The 15,515-nt window shown below is 37.0% G+C and overlaps 1 protein-coding gene across 1 annotated transcript in view; it reads left to right on the top strand.

Annotated features, from left to right (window-relative positions):
- Positions 1-1,000: 1,000 nt before the first annotated feature.
- LOC121731895 (ephexin-1) overlaps positions 1,001-15,515 on the top strand; it is a 108,592-nt gene continuing 94,077 nt past the window's right edge. The window contains exon 1 of the mRNA XM_042121572.1: positions 1,001-1,018. The gene's annotated coding sequence lies outside the window, so the exon portion shown is untranslated. The remainder of the gene's footprint in view (positions 1,019-15,515) is intronic.

Raw genomic sequence — 15,515 nt, 5'->3', positions numbered from 1 at the left:
ATTGCCGCCAGTCACCACAGAGTGGTCATAGAATTACGTAATAGATGTCGCTAGAAGTCGCTAGGTCAAGAAATTATTAATATTAATATCAACAATTTAAAAATATTAAAAAGTATAAAAATCCCTGAAAATACCCCTAAAAATTTTAGACCCCTAAAAAAATCCCATCTCACTTATTTAACCCCTAAATCTGGGGGGAAAACCCCTAAGTTGGGAACACTGTACGTAGTATCCCTAAGTAGGTAGGTAGTCTGTGACAACATCTTTTTTTTGCTTTTGGCACTGACACCGGGGGTGTACTTTACCCGGTGCCAAAAGGACCGGTAAAGTTTACCGGTTTTCACCAAAGGGTATATTTTTCTTATGCTGCGGCCGCACATGCGTAGTGCTTCAAGTGCGACGATACCAATGGTAATTTCAATAAAGTGCGGTAGACGCTTTAAAGGGCCCATTCACGGCAGGACTTCACGGCAGTCCTGCAGTGAATGGGCCTCACTGATTGCAACAGGCAGGCAACACCGAGTGTGAACCAATCAGTGAGGCCCATTCAATGCAGGACTGCCGTGCAGTCCTGCCGTGATTCGTGAATGGGCCCTTTCACTGAAACTTTCGATGGAGTTGTGGAGGGAACACAAAAAAACACGTTTCTGGAAGTTGAAGTAAGTATTCTACCAATGACACTACGATGTTGCCACTTTTTAATTTCTTCACTTTCTTGACAGACTATACTTTGTATGTGGCAAAGTACACCCCCGGTGTCAGTGCCAAAAGCCAAAAAAAAAATATGTGTCACTTTTATGTCCTGTGTATTGTTGTCAAAATTTAAAAAATTCAGTTTGTTTTGATTTGTTTTTGAAATCGTTTTGTGGCGAATGTATTTTACTTTTTAAAGTAAACATAATATTACTACATATATTATTACTTAATCTTATCATTTTTGTAATAATTTGTGTCTGTAACTTGTTATGGACTTGTGAACAGAATAAGTGAGAAACTAACATAACTATCAAATTACTTTGTAAGTAAGTACCAATATTATTATTTCTTCCAGTTTATAAAATACTTTTTGAAAAATTAGGCTAATGAAGCGTATTTTAGCCCTATAATCTAAGCACAAAAATAAGTGTTTTCAGAATCACAATGTCTCATATTATACATTGTGATTCTGAAAACACTTATTTTTGTTCAAGGGCTAAGTTTTTAACCTACCGATGCCTGTGCATAATAATAATTTATAAAGTCGCCTACATTCTACAGTTTTTCACTTATAACTATAATTCTTTTTATGAAATAATATAATTATAATTATGAATTTTAGGTATGATATTGAATGTACTGTCACTTCTTGGTGGAAATTCATGTTCAATATAATATGTATAATAAATAATAAATACACTTTTTTTGCACTTATTCCGCTTTATTCTAATAGATTTATTACAAAATTATTATATATTATATGAAACAGTACGGTTTACGGTTTCGAAAAATACACCTCACGATGATTTTTTTCTAAACCGGTTGTATATACACAACCGGTTTCGAAAAAAATCATCATGAGGTGTCTATTAATAAATCTATTAAAATAATGTGGAATAAGTGCAAGGAAAGTGTATAATTATTTAAATATATTTTAGGTATTAAAGTTTTTCTCACAACATCTACATTATTACTATAATTAATTAATTATAGTAATAATTAGATATTAAACACTCATTTGCGTATAGCCTAGTAATAGGCTATATGTAATGAGTGTCTTTCTTAAACATTTAAATCTGGTGTTACAAATTCTCCATATCATTTGAAAGGCTTGAAGAAGATGATGACAGAATTGCTATTGTTCTATCAGTAATTAGTCAGCAATGCCCAATGTCCAATCTCAATCTATGTTTGTTTTATATTCTAATCTATACTAATATTATAAATGCGAAAGTATCTCTGTCTGTCTGTCTGTCTGTCTTGCTTTTTTTGAACAAATTTACGCATTTTCACCCCCTTACAACGCTTTTTTCCAGTAAAAAAGTAGCCTATGTCCTTTCTCAGGCTTTAGACTATCTGTATACAAAATTTCATTACAATCTGTTCGGTAATTTTGGCGTGAAAGCGAGACAGACAGACAGACAGAGATACTTTCGCATTTATAATATTAGTATAGATTTTAATTGTCATATCTTGGTGAATTTTTAAGCTATCAGAGTCATTCTTTCTATTTTTAAGGGTCTTTCAATTACCGATAAGAAAAAAAATTAGTCATCATGCCTAATGTCATCTTTGAGATTTTTTTCTATCAAGCAGAATTTTTCAAATTGTGTACTGATATACCTTTGCGTATAGGAAATTTTCTCAATTTTAAAACGGTACTTATTTTATACTTAAATAATGACATTTCCTTTACTAAAAACGTGTTTTAAAACACCCATTTTACGTACTTGCAACAACCACAGCGCCTTAAGAGCCAGTCCACACGGCGCGTTGCGTCAGCGTTGCGTCGACGCAGTGCTGCCGTTGCGTTGTTTTACATACAAATAACAAAGGTGTTCACACGACGCCCGCGACGCGGGACGGGGTGTTGACGTTAAGACTTAAGACTGCTTCGTAATAACGCTGCGATGGCGCTGCGCCCGTGTGGCCGGCTATGCGTCAAAATATTTGCGTTGCGACGACGCAACGCAACGCGCCGTGTGTATTGGCTCTCGAACGTGGGTTGTATGTAAATCACAGGCCACAGCACGACCGCGCCGCTTCTTAAATTGCTTATGATCTTGCGGTGTAGCGAGTAGCGACCAATACGCCCGTTCTCGCGGACGCTTGTAATTTATTATTTATCCAGCCTAAGGCTGCGTTTCCATCAGAGATGTGTTGCGAGGAATGTGTTTTGAGAACCAATAGAATCGCTTCATTGACATGACCTTGCCATGACATCGCTCAGCGCGGCGATGTTATTGGATCTTAAAAACACATTCCTCGCAACACATCTATGATGGAAACGCAGCCTTACTGCTATAAATAATTTACAACTTTGAAAAAAACATCAATCCTTTAGACTAGGCGCAGCATGTGCTACGGGAAAAACGAACTGATGACACGTCCAGAGGTTTCTGAACACTTGAAACACGTAACCCGTTTTTCTGACGCAGGTAAAAGTAAGAATAAGTAAAATCGTGAAAGAGGACAATCGTGTTCATGATTCACGTAAATGAAACTACCGAGCATATTCTCATTGGGTTTTGGTTTTATTTGATCAAGGCATTGAGTCACCAACAGGTTTGGAACGGAAAGGGGCGAAAGAGAGGCCTGTCTAGCCAGATAAAAAAAATGGCGGAGATGACTATGATGACTCACTGATTGGTTATAAACTTGATTCAGAACTGTTCCATCCGGTGGCTAAGCTGTATGTCACATATTTATAAACGTAGCGGAACATGTAGAGTGTTTACTCTACGTTCGTATAAGTAGTTCATGAATTTATTTAACAAATAGTATTTAGTCGAAATTTTCAAGCAACCCGCGTTTACGAAGTCGCGGTTTCGCGAAGCTCTTAGAAAATGAAGCGAATATTTGCTTATAGTTAGACCAGCCTTTCCCAAAGTGGGCGATAACGCCCGCTTGTGGGCGCTGAAGGTCTGAAGGGGGGCGTTTTGGGGCCCAGAAAAAAAGGGGGGCGTTGTGTACAGGCTTGAGGGGTGATTTATTTCATCAGGATGCATTTTAAATTGAAACAATGGGGGCGCTAAAATATTATTTGTTCTTAAAGTGGGCAGTAGACAAAATAAGTTTGGGAAGCTCTGAGTTAGACCATCAAATAAGATTCACCCGTGAGCGAGCCCTTACTGAATAATTTCTTTTCAAAATGCTCTGGATCATGTCAACTTTCAAAGATCCAGTTCTAAATCGTTGTATCCGCTTAGGAGCTACGAATGACAATACCACGGACAGACACACTGCACTATATTATGTATAGATTGTCAGTCAAACTTTCGAAATGCACATTTTCGTAGCGGGAATTTATGGGTACTGCAACAAAAAGGGAAAAAAGCTGTATTTATTGAAAAATAACTGAGTTTTATTGAAAAATAAAAATAAATAATAAAGAAAATTCAAACAAAAGGAAACAGTTGCAAATAGAAATAGCTGTGTAATTAATGATTCGCAAAGTTCATTACAATTTTTACGGCGGACTTCGGTGCGGCGAACCGAAGAGCTCCGTTACGATTTTACACTTCATTTTGCACGCTTGACGTTATAGTCGCTACCGCATCTTTTATTGAGATGTGTCAATTTTTACTCGACTACCGAGAAACCAAAAGAAGGGCTATGATTTTGGAAATCTATGTGTGTATGTGCCCCCGTATGCCTTAGCCCTTAACACCTCATTTGTTAAAATAGGACCAAAAGTTTAGACTTTTTGACTTTAGTGATTGGTCCTATTTTAACAAATGAGGTACAAGTGTAACTCATAAGAAGGTATATTATACAATATAATATAAATTATAGATGTACAATAATTATATACTTAATATGTATTTTGAAGGAACGAAATTGAGGGAAACAATATAATTTATAGCATGAAAGTAAAATACTATTTTTACTAGTATCAATGAGGAAATTAATAAGTATTTTAAGTTATATGCTAATAAAATATAAAGATATTATGATCTACGATGCAGCCATGTTAGTTGCTTCCTATTATTTCCGGAAAATAGACACGCCATCAAAATTACTGTCCTACATTCGTACGGAAGACTATTAGAAAATAAATTAAAAATCACGTTACTGAGAAGTAAAGTTAACCCAATATTCTATTCCGAAAAAGGCTATAGCAGCTGTAAAACGCAGTTCTTTTTGTAGCTGGAATATTCCAAAATTAAGCCAAAGCTCTTGTGGCTTGATTTCGTAATAGCTCCAATAATATATTAATAGTGTGTCCATACTACACAACATCCTTGATGATAAGGATAATGGTGAATTAGTAACTTAATTACGTCAGAAGTCAGAATGCATAAACGGCCATAAAGATTTTATTCGTCTTATAACGGAAATGTGTCGAAGGAAATTGAAACTTGAACGTCCTACGTGGACGACATCCGATGTCTATTCGTATAATAGAGTAAGAGCTAGGGGCAGCTAGACCTTCGCCATTTTATAAAAGCTGATTTTTTTTGTACATATCTCCTATAGAGATAAGAACGACCAGCGACTAAAGGAAAACTCTTGGAATCTTATTTTCCACTGCCGGAAATTTTTGACGGTTGGTTCCAGCTGCCAGACACTCCTTAAAGTACTAGGCTTCAATGCAGACCTAATGCAGCCCAAACTCCATAGACTCTGGTCGTTCTTACGTCTATGTATAGGGGGTACAGAAAAACTTTCAGCTTCCGAGTTCCGACTTCATAAAAGAAGGAAGTTTCTCAGTTCGACCGTAAAAGCTTTTTTTATGTTCGATCGCGGGTAACTTCGTTATTTATATGAATTATGAACCAATTTTCATGATTCTTCTTCTGTTGGAAAGAAGACATATCAAGGAAATACCGTTTGAAGTCGTTTTTTTTTCTTAAAAATTATATAAAAAAAATAACGAAAGTCTTGCTGCCCCTGGCTCTTAGTCCATAATGCGTATCACAGAAAGCCTGTTCATCGAGCACATCTTAATTCTTAGGTTATCATCGTCTGCAATGATGCGGCAAATTGCGTGCCTGGGCCGGATGTTAGTTACACAACTCTATGTAACACTAAATGTTGCTCTCAACACTATATTTTTAGGTTAATAATTATTAATAACCTAACCCTTGTGTTAGTATATATAGTGTCTTAATTTTGACCATATTGCTAAACTTAATTAAAGTAATTGAAGTACTTTTATAACATACTAGGTGGCGCCCGCAACTCCGTTGCGCCAAAATTAGTTTATCGCGCGGGAACCGTACATTTTTTCCGAGACAAAAAGTATCCTATGTCCTTTTTCGGGTCTCAAAGTATCTCCATGCCAAATTTCAGCAAAATCGGTTCAGCGGTTTGGGCGTGAAGAGGTAACAGACAGACAGACAGACACTTTCGCATTTATAATATTAGTATGGACTATACAAAACTTTTACTTTACTAGAGACTACTTATTAAATTCTTGAATGCTTCAGTATTTTCAATAAAACTTAAAATGTCACGTGACTAAGGGGAAAGGTCCTTTTTGTTACTACATATTTACAAACAAAGGGCCAACCCAAAGGCCTGTGTTTATTTATGGACGTTATAATTAACAGTAATCTGTCTCGCAAAAGTTAATAAACTGCAGTTGTTCGCCATTGCGCTCGTTGTTGAGCCGTAGCTAAAAATAAACAGTAAGATTTATTTTATTACCTCCTAGATGACCCGGTGAACCTCGTATCACTTTCCTCCTAATATAAACCTTCCCTGGACTTCCACGAATTTTTCAAGACTAAAATTAACCAAATCGGTTATGCCGTTCTCAAGTTTTAACGATGATGGATTTTGAGTAATGAGATACGTAAAATGCTGTTAAGTATATATTTATTAGGGTTTAGGGGGAATTATTTTAGGTGATGAGTTTCGCGACAGTGTTTGTTTCGTCAGTCATATTGTGTCACACATTAGCTATGTCCACACTCCACACTATGCGCTTTCGTCTTCAATTTTCGTCATCTTCTTTGTATTCAACTTTTGTTTGGCGCTTTCAATAATTGAATGCGTTAACGAACGCAACGCCAACATTGTCATTTTTGTTCAGTTGCAGTGTCTGTCAACTTATTGTATATGTGCGACGAGAACGTTTTACTGGGTGGAATATGTGAGGCTTATTTGCTCATAAGAAATTCCGGAAAAAATATAACTAAGCGAAAAATTTGGATACGGTCAGAGCGCATGCGTCGCGGGCATGCCTCACGTACGCTGTTGACAGTGCTATGACGCATGCCCTTGATGACCAAGAAAAGGCACAGTGTGGACAAAGCTATTCGGCGTTCCCGACAGTGTGTTCCTTATCGGTTGCTGACGTCATACGTTACTTTATTCTACAATACAGTTTTTTTGTTATTACTGCCTAGACACTAAAATATGCATAATATTCCCCAGTTACGTTTAACGTAGTTAAGTATAACATAACGTTGAAATTGTTAATTTCTGGGTATGTAGAGTAGGCTTATTTGCGTGTTAATGTTAGCAAACGGATATAAAATTCGCAATGTATTAGATAATCTGAACTGACAGAGATTTTTCTCATAAAACGACAGTTACTTATGTTTTTGCAACACAACATCATTCGTAGCTGTTGACTAATTGACTTTCAAATTTAATATAACATAATATTATAAATAAAAGATAACATAATATATCTTTTAGGTATGTATGCTTTTTTTACTATACAATTTATTATGTCCGTATCTGATATTTTGGAAAATGAGGGGTGACAGGTCATGACAGCAAAAAGGATTAGTCATATCTTTATCATTGTTTATAAAAGGTTAAATACTTCAGTCTTAACTCCTAAATCAATCTTATATACTGCTTTCGCTGCTCTATGTTAGGTTAACGACCAAAGAATGCGTCGCACTATTGCACTTTGCTCGTACAAGATGATCTGAAGATGTTAACATAAGTTATGGTAGATTTTGGAAGTACCTAATGTTAATATTTAAATTATAAATTAGGTACGAAAGAAAAGATAAAATGATTTTCATCTATTTGTCTATTTTGAGTTTTGTCAATATTACGTAGTGAAATCGATTCTTCATGATCTATATGTCGGATAAGTCAATAGTACGGAAGTTATTTGACGAAACGCAAACGTCACAATATGGCGTTTCGACGGAGTCTAGTCTGAAGTTCGTGCAATCGACGTGGTGGGGTGGTGGAAGGGGACGAGCTTGGCGTCTGACGACGAGCAACCACTTCTCTACCAGTCGTTGTGCGGAACACCAGTCTAGAAACTGTCTAACGTTTCGTTATAATCAGTGACTCTACCTAGTGTACTTAAAAAGTGATTAATTATTATAGTGAGTGATTCCAATATAGAGAAGAGTGAAATTCTGATTTTTGTTATTAATTTTCCTAATAAACGCTTAAATCAGTTCTTAGTGATAAATTCTCTCCTTGCTGCTCGTTCCATCGCCCATAAGCAATGTCGGCCAACGATTCAGGACCATCAAATTCACCTGATCCGACATCAGAAGTGGGATCCGAGCAAGCAAGTAATAAAGAAAACGAAAATAATTGGAAGGCGTTATTCGAAATGCAAAATTCGAATATGAAGGCCTTAATTGAGGCTCTCAAGCAGCCACAACGATCAACAGAGCATATGAATCTGCCGGAGTTCGATCCAGATAAGTCTGACGCAGACGCTCAACCGTGGTGTTCTACTTCAGATATGTGTTTTGCGGACGTTCCTATGGAAGGCGGCCAATTGATCGTCACTCTGAGTAAGGCACTCAAGGGATCAGCATCAACGTGGCTTTCTCAGGTATCTTATCCAGGAATGACATGGGCGGAGTTCAAAGATTTGTTTACTGCACGATTTATGATAACAGAGACTGTCGCGGGTACTCTTATTAATCTCAGCAATGACAAACCTAAAGAAAATGAGACCTTAGCGGCATACGGAAGTAGAGTCATGACGTCACTTTACAACCGCTGGAAAAATTCGACCGTAGAGCAAATAATTGTGTCGACAACGCTCGCACACATCTCACAATTTGACGCGAGATTACAGAGATTGGCATTTACTTCCGACATAAATACTCGACAGAAATTGCAGCAGGAACTCCAAGCGTTCTCCTACCTAAAACGAAAGTCAAATACTTCCGCCCCAGAGCAGAAAACGTTCGAGACAAAACGTGTCAAATTAAGTTCGTCAGCCGTTAAATGTTTTCATTGTGGCAAGATTGGACATAAATTGGTGAACTGCTCACTGAGACTAAAGAATGGTAAAGGAAATATGAAGGCACAGACTTCTCAGCAAGCTACAAGACCGAACCAGCAGGCGCAGTCTACCAGCTCGAAGATCGTCTGCTTCAAATGTGGAAAACCGGGACACATCTCAGTACGCTGCCCTGATGGAGGAGGCTCCGAAGTGCAAAGCAGCGAACGACGTGTCGACGTATGTGTAGTTGACCCTCCAACCGGAACACTAAAACATCAAGGTCAGTTTTTCACATTCCATTATGACTCAGGATCAGAATGTTCTTTAATTAAAGAAAGTATTTCGTCGAAGTTTAGTGGTAAACGTATTCAAAACATTATTACTTTAAAAGGAATAAGCCAGTCAGCTGTATTAAGTACTATTCAGATATCTTGTGTTGTAGAAATTGAAAATAATTTTATTGAAATTTTGTTACATGTTTTGCCAGACCTTTATTTACGTAGCGATATCATAATTGGTCGAGAAATATTAGTTCACGGATTCAGTGCCTGCATGACAGCGACTCAATTTAGAATTTTTAAAAGTACCCACGTAAATAATGATAATGTATCGGACGTTCTTTGTGTCAATAATAGTAAACAGTCCCCGCGTAACGATTTCAGTGATATAATTACCGATGTTTCAATCGAACAAAAACTCGAAATAGTCTCTGTTCTAAATAAGTACGCTAGTTATTTTATAACCGGTATGCCTCAAACGCGAGTTACGACGGGTGAATTAGTGATTCGTTTAGTAGACCCCCATAAAACTGTGCAACGAAGACCGTACCGATTAAGTGCAGAAGAACGAAGGATAATGCGTGAGAAGGTTAGTGAGTTATTGAAAGCTAATATTATTCGGCCAAGTGATTCACCATTTGCGAGTCCTGCACTCTTAGTTAAGAAACGGGACGGATCAGATAGAATGTGTATCGACTACCGAGAACTTAACAGCAACACCGTTCCGGACCGATATCCGTTACCGCTTATTTCTGACCAAATATCACGTTTAAATGGTGCGCGTTTCTTCAGTAAATTGGATTGTGCGTCAGGCTTTCATTTAATACCAATTAAATCTGAGGAGTCTATACAGCGTACGGCTTTTGTAACGCCGGATGGTCAGTACGAATATTTAGCTATGCCGTTCGGACTCAGAAATGCAATATCGGTTTTTCAGCGATCTATTGTAAAAGCCCTCGGTGAATTAGCTAATACCTTCGTTATAATTTATGTTGACGATGTTTTGATAATATCAGAGACAGTAAGCCAGGGTATCGAAAGACTTAATTTAGTTTTAGAAGTTTTAACCAAAGCAGGGTTCTCATTGAATTTGAAAAAGTGTTCCTTTATGAAAACTGAACTTGAATTTTTAGGATATGAAATTAGAGAGGGCGAGATTAGGCCTAATCGCAGAAAAGTAGAAGCACTATCCGAGCTGCCACCGCCGACTACGGCAACTCAGTTGAGGCAATTTATTGGGTTAGCTACATATTTTAGACAATTTGTACCAAATTTTTCTCGTATTATGGGACCTCTTTATAGAATGACGTGTAATAAAGTAACATTTAATTGGCAAAAGCGACATGAAGATATTAGACAAAATGTTATTTCTATTCTTACGAAAGAGCCGGTTTTAATGATTTTTGATCCCGGTTATCCTATAGAGCTACACACCGACGCGAGCTCGGACGGATATGGAGCAATTTTATTTAACGTTGTAGACGGTAAACGTAGAGTGGTTGCATATTTCAGTAAAAGAACCTCCCCTGCGGAGTCGCGGTATCATAGTTACGAACTCGAAACTTTAGCTGTTGTAAATGCAATAAAACATTTTCGACAGTATTTACATGGAAACAAATTTACGGTTATAACTGATTGTAACTCATTAAAATCATCTCGTAAGAAAATTGATTTGACACCGCGAGTCCATAGGTGGTGGGCCTATTTACAAAGTTTCGATTTTGACATCGTTTATAATAAAGGTAAAGATTTGGCACATGCCGACTTTTTATCGCGTAATCATCTTCCGCCAGTTGATATTTCAGAAAATAATAATAAGTCGAATGAAGTCCCTCATAAAATTGTAAATTTAACCGAATTGACAGGAGATTGGTTACTAGCTGAACAAAAACGTGATACTGAAATATCAAAACTTTTGTCTGACTTAAATAACGGACAGCTAGATATTGATATTGCTAAATCATACGAAATACGTAAGGGTATACTTAACCGAAAAATTCAACGTAACGGACGCACTAAATGTTTGCCTATATTGCCCAGGGCATTGCGATGGTCGGTAGTTAGTAACGTACATGAATCTCTAGTTCATCTCGGCTATGACAAGACATTAGAAAAACTTTATGATTTTTATTGGTTTGAAGGTATGTCGCGTTACGTTAAAAAGTTCATAGATAACTGTATTACCTGTAAAGTCTCTAAATCACATTCCGGTAAGGTCCAAGCGGAGTTACATCCAATACCGAAAGTGTCCTCGCCTTGGCACACAGTACATATAGACGCAACTGGTAAGCTGAGCGGAAGAAATGACTCAAAAGAATATGTTTTCGTATTAATTGATGCCTTCACAAAATACGTTTTATTGTTTCATGCTACAAATATTGATTCGAAGAGTAGTATTAGGGCCGTAAAAGATAGTGTTGCATTATTTGGAACTCCTACGCGAATAATAGCAGACCAAGGCCGATGCTTTGCGAGCAAAGAATTTAAAGAATTTTGTGACTCGAGTAACATTAATTTACATTTGATAGCAACTGGTTCATCTCGTGCAAACGGACAGGTAGAGCGCGTAATGTCTGTATTAAAATCGATGTTAACAACGGTAGAGACTAAAAATCGGTCATGGCAGGATTCTCTTGGTGAAGTTCAGCTTTCTATCAATTGCACGATAAATAAAACGACAAGATCGAGCCCTCTAGAACTATTAATTGGGAAGGTAGCGCGTCCTTTATCTCTGATGGTATATGGTGATGATGATGAGATCATAGTTGATTTAAATACTGTGAGGGAAGATGCTGTGCGAAATATTGACAGAGCCGCGTCCTATGACAAAGGTAGGTTTGATAAAAATAAGGCAAAAATTAAAAAGTTTAATGTAGGTGACTTTGTACTTATTATGAACGAAGAACGTAATCAAACAAAACTGGACCCCAAGTTTAAGGGCCCATTTGAAGTGGTAGAAGTTTTGGAAGGAGATCGCTATACATTAAAGGCACTGAATTCGAACCGAAAATATAAGTACGCTCATGATAGATTACGCAGAATGCCCGAAAATCAGAGTATAACTGATGATTTTGAGGAACTAAATAGTAATGATGACGTGGATACTAATTAAGTTTACAAATTGATTTGACTGTACCAGAGGTTGTCGTGTAGCCGTAGCTCGATAGAAATCGGTGTCAACTTTGAGTTGTCCGTGAGCACGCGGTAAGCAGTCAACTCTGGTGGAGGTCGGGTTTCATTGGAAACCAGGGAGCCCTAGGCTTAGGGTAATATGAGATGTGGTCGCAGACCACAGTGCTATGTGTTGAGAGATATCAATTATTGTAAGACTTGATTGTGTAGCGTACATTATTTTCTTTGCGAGTCTTTTGAGACAACTGGAATGATTATTTTCATCATAAGTGATAGCAAAATTGTCAGTTGATACTCTGTAATGATTATGTAAGTGGATATTAAAATTACTTTAAGACTTAGTGATTATTTTCAGTGACTGTTATAAGTGATTTTAATTAATTAGTGAGTACTGAGTAGTATTAAATTATTTTTGTTTGAATTAAAGATTCAAAGAGAAAAAATGATTTTCTTTTTCTTTAATAGAGGTCAGGAATGACCGAACAACATGATACTGTGTCATAAAATTTGTTACAGGATATCACACAGAGACGTGTGACTCGCAGGATGGCCGTGTCGGATAAGTCAATAGTACGGAAGTTATTTGACGAAACGCAAACGTCACAATATGGCGTTTCGACGGAGTCTAGTCTGAAGTTCGTGCAATCGACGTGGTGGGGTGGTGGAAGGGGACGAGCTTGGCGTCTGACGACGAGCAACCACTTCTCTACCAGTCGTTGTGCGGAACACCAGTCTAGAAACTGTCTAACGTTTCGTTATAATCAGTGACTCTACCTAGTGTACTTAAAAAGTGATTAATTATTATAGTGAGTGATTCCAATATAGAGAAGAGTGATATTCTGATTTTTGTTATTAATTTTCCTAATAAACGCTTAAATCAGTTCTTCGTGATAAATTCTCTCCTTGCTGCTCGTTCCATCGCCCATAAGCAATGTCGGCCAACGATTCAGGACCATCAAATTCACCTGATCCGACATATATAACATTGAAGATATGCAGTTCATAGGTCTTTTAGGCAAGTTGTCATCCCGGATTAAAATTTTATGTTCAACAAAACATAAACAAGTTTAATAAGATTTAACAAGCATTTACAACTTAAATGAATTTTCTCCGAGATAAGAAAGTAATCAAACAGGTATTAACTATCTATTAAAATTAACTAGCTATTAAAATCAAAAGTCTTTGAATCAATTAAAATAATATAAAATATGCTGACTCCTAAAGTCTTGCATAATATTGTATTAATTTACTTAAGTTCAACTTTTTTCGGTTGCGCAACGTATAAAAATGAATAGACTACAATATTAATGTTGGCGATGATTTCTTTTGATATTGTAATTTATCGCGAATAAAGATATTCTCCGTGAGAAATTACAACTATCTGTCTCGTTTGCTTTTGCTACGTCAGACGACCACAAATCACAATGTACATAAGATACAGTAGACCACCTTCAATGGAGAGTAGAGACTGCCTAAATCGGGCGCACGCGCACATTCATGTAATTAAAGACAATTTGATCTAGCAGTAGCCAGTATACTAATTTGTAGCATTACGGTGTAAGCAAGTTAAACATATGACTCAGTTAATACTCTATCATGAACACAACATATTAACGTAAATATACTAAAGGTAAAAGTTTGTGATTGTGTATGTTTGTTACTTCTTGACGCAAAAAATACAAGACGAATTTAATTAAATTGTTATGGTAGCTTAGGCTTTGGAATAAACCGGCTTATTTATTCTAAATCTTTCATCGTTGAATCTCCTGTGACAAATTATAAGTTATCAAGTAGGCTACTTTTTATCCTGAAAAAGTAGAGTCTTCCCGTGGGTGTACTCCAATGACTACCTATATCATAGAGACTGCTGTTTGATAATCATACTGTTCTTCCCTTACATTAATGTATCGTAGGCACGTGATCTTTAACATGATCCGGTTAAAAACCCGAAGGTTTGTTGACTCCAATAGGGCTGTCTGATGTCTACGAGTATAACAGGTTTTGTGCCAAAAGGTATTTTGTATTCCACTTCTGCGGCTTTTACTGATTTTCACTGTCAATTTATAGCTTTGTTTATTCAATTCTTTCTGTAGATTTTTTTTTATGGTGGATGGCTACTTTGGAGTATGGTGTATTTTTCTAGTAGAATAGTTGAATCTATTTTATATGTCAGGCAATCCCTCAGGATAGCCAAAGAGATAAAGAGAACTTTCAAATCAGCAACGATAGGTCATTATTGAAGTGCTACAACCTTTAATTTTTCTCAAAAAAAAAGACACTAAAACCACTCTTCATAAATTCCAATATCCCACCCCACATTTTTCTTGATTGAATACTCCATTTGTTAATTGATCAATGTCTCGCACCTTAAAAGTACATAGAAAAGGGTTAGTACGTGTAAGGTATTAAAAGTATCGGGCAACATTAATTATGTGCCATACATCACATGTTACGAGGCTTCTTGCAAAATAATCCTAAACATTAGCTTTCGACTCCTGCGCAAGGACATTTTCGAGTGTTGCCATTCGCAACACGTAGCATTGATGGACATGACATGGTGTTAGGGTTGTCGACTTGGTAAAAAGCATATTGAATGCAGCCCTGGATTGATGTATAGGCAGTATAGGCCAGCGGTCTGCAACCTTTTTGATATTGCGACCCCAAAATTAAAAAAAAGAGTTATCAGCGACCCCAGCAAAAAAAACACTAAGTTTAAATTTTTTTTCAAACAGAGCTCGATCGCTACAAATACTTTTCTCTCTAAAGGTCTTCCCGCCCTTATGGACATTATGTATGTAAAGAGAGGTAATATTTTATGCATAAAGTACCTTATAAAATTCGATAATTACGGAACCTTGTTGACTTTTGGCGACCCCATAAATATCTTTCGCGACCCCAGGGATGCGGACCGCTGGTATAGGCCATGGCCAACGGGCGGCAGCGACCTAAAGTTAAAGGCAGCGAAATTAAAGTGGCCTATAATACTCATAAAAAATATAAACCCGGCTCTGATTGAATGTAGAGTTCTGGGCTGTCTAGTTTTTTATGGCCTCTCTTATGTTGTCCCGGGGCAATGAGAAATATAATATTAGCGATTACAAAATTTATCTACTATCCAAGAAAAATCTAGATGGCAATCGTGGTTATCTATCGTGGTTCATGGCCCAACGTGGAGACAGACCTGGGTGATTTACAAAATTGGCAACTAAAATTGTGGCAAGTATGTCATCTAAATATGTAAA

Source organism: Aricia agestis, chromosome 11, assembly GCF_905147365.1.
Source record: "Aricia agestis chromosome 11, ilAriAges1.1, whole genome shotgun sequence".
Lineage (NCBI taxonomy): Eukaryota > Metazoa > Arthropoda > Insecta > Lepidoptera > Lycaenidae > Aricia > Aricia agestis.
Note: the sequence above shows the minus strand (reverse complement) of the source record. Positions and strands in the feature narration are given on the sequence as shown.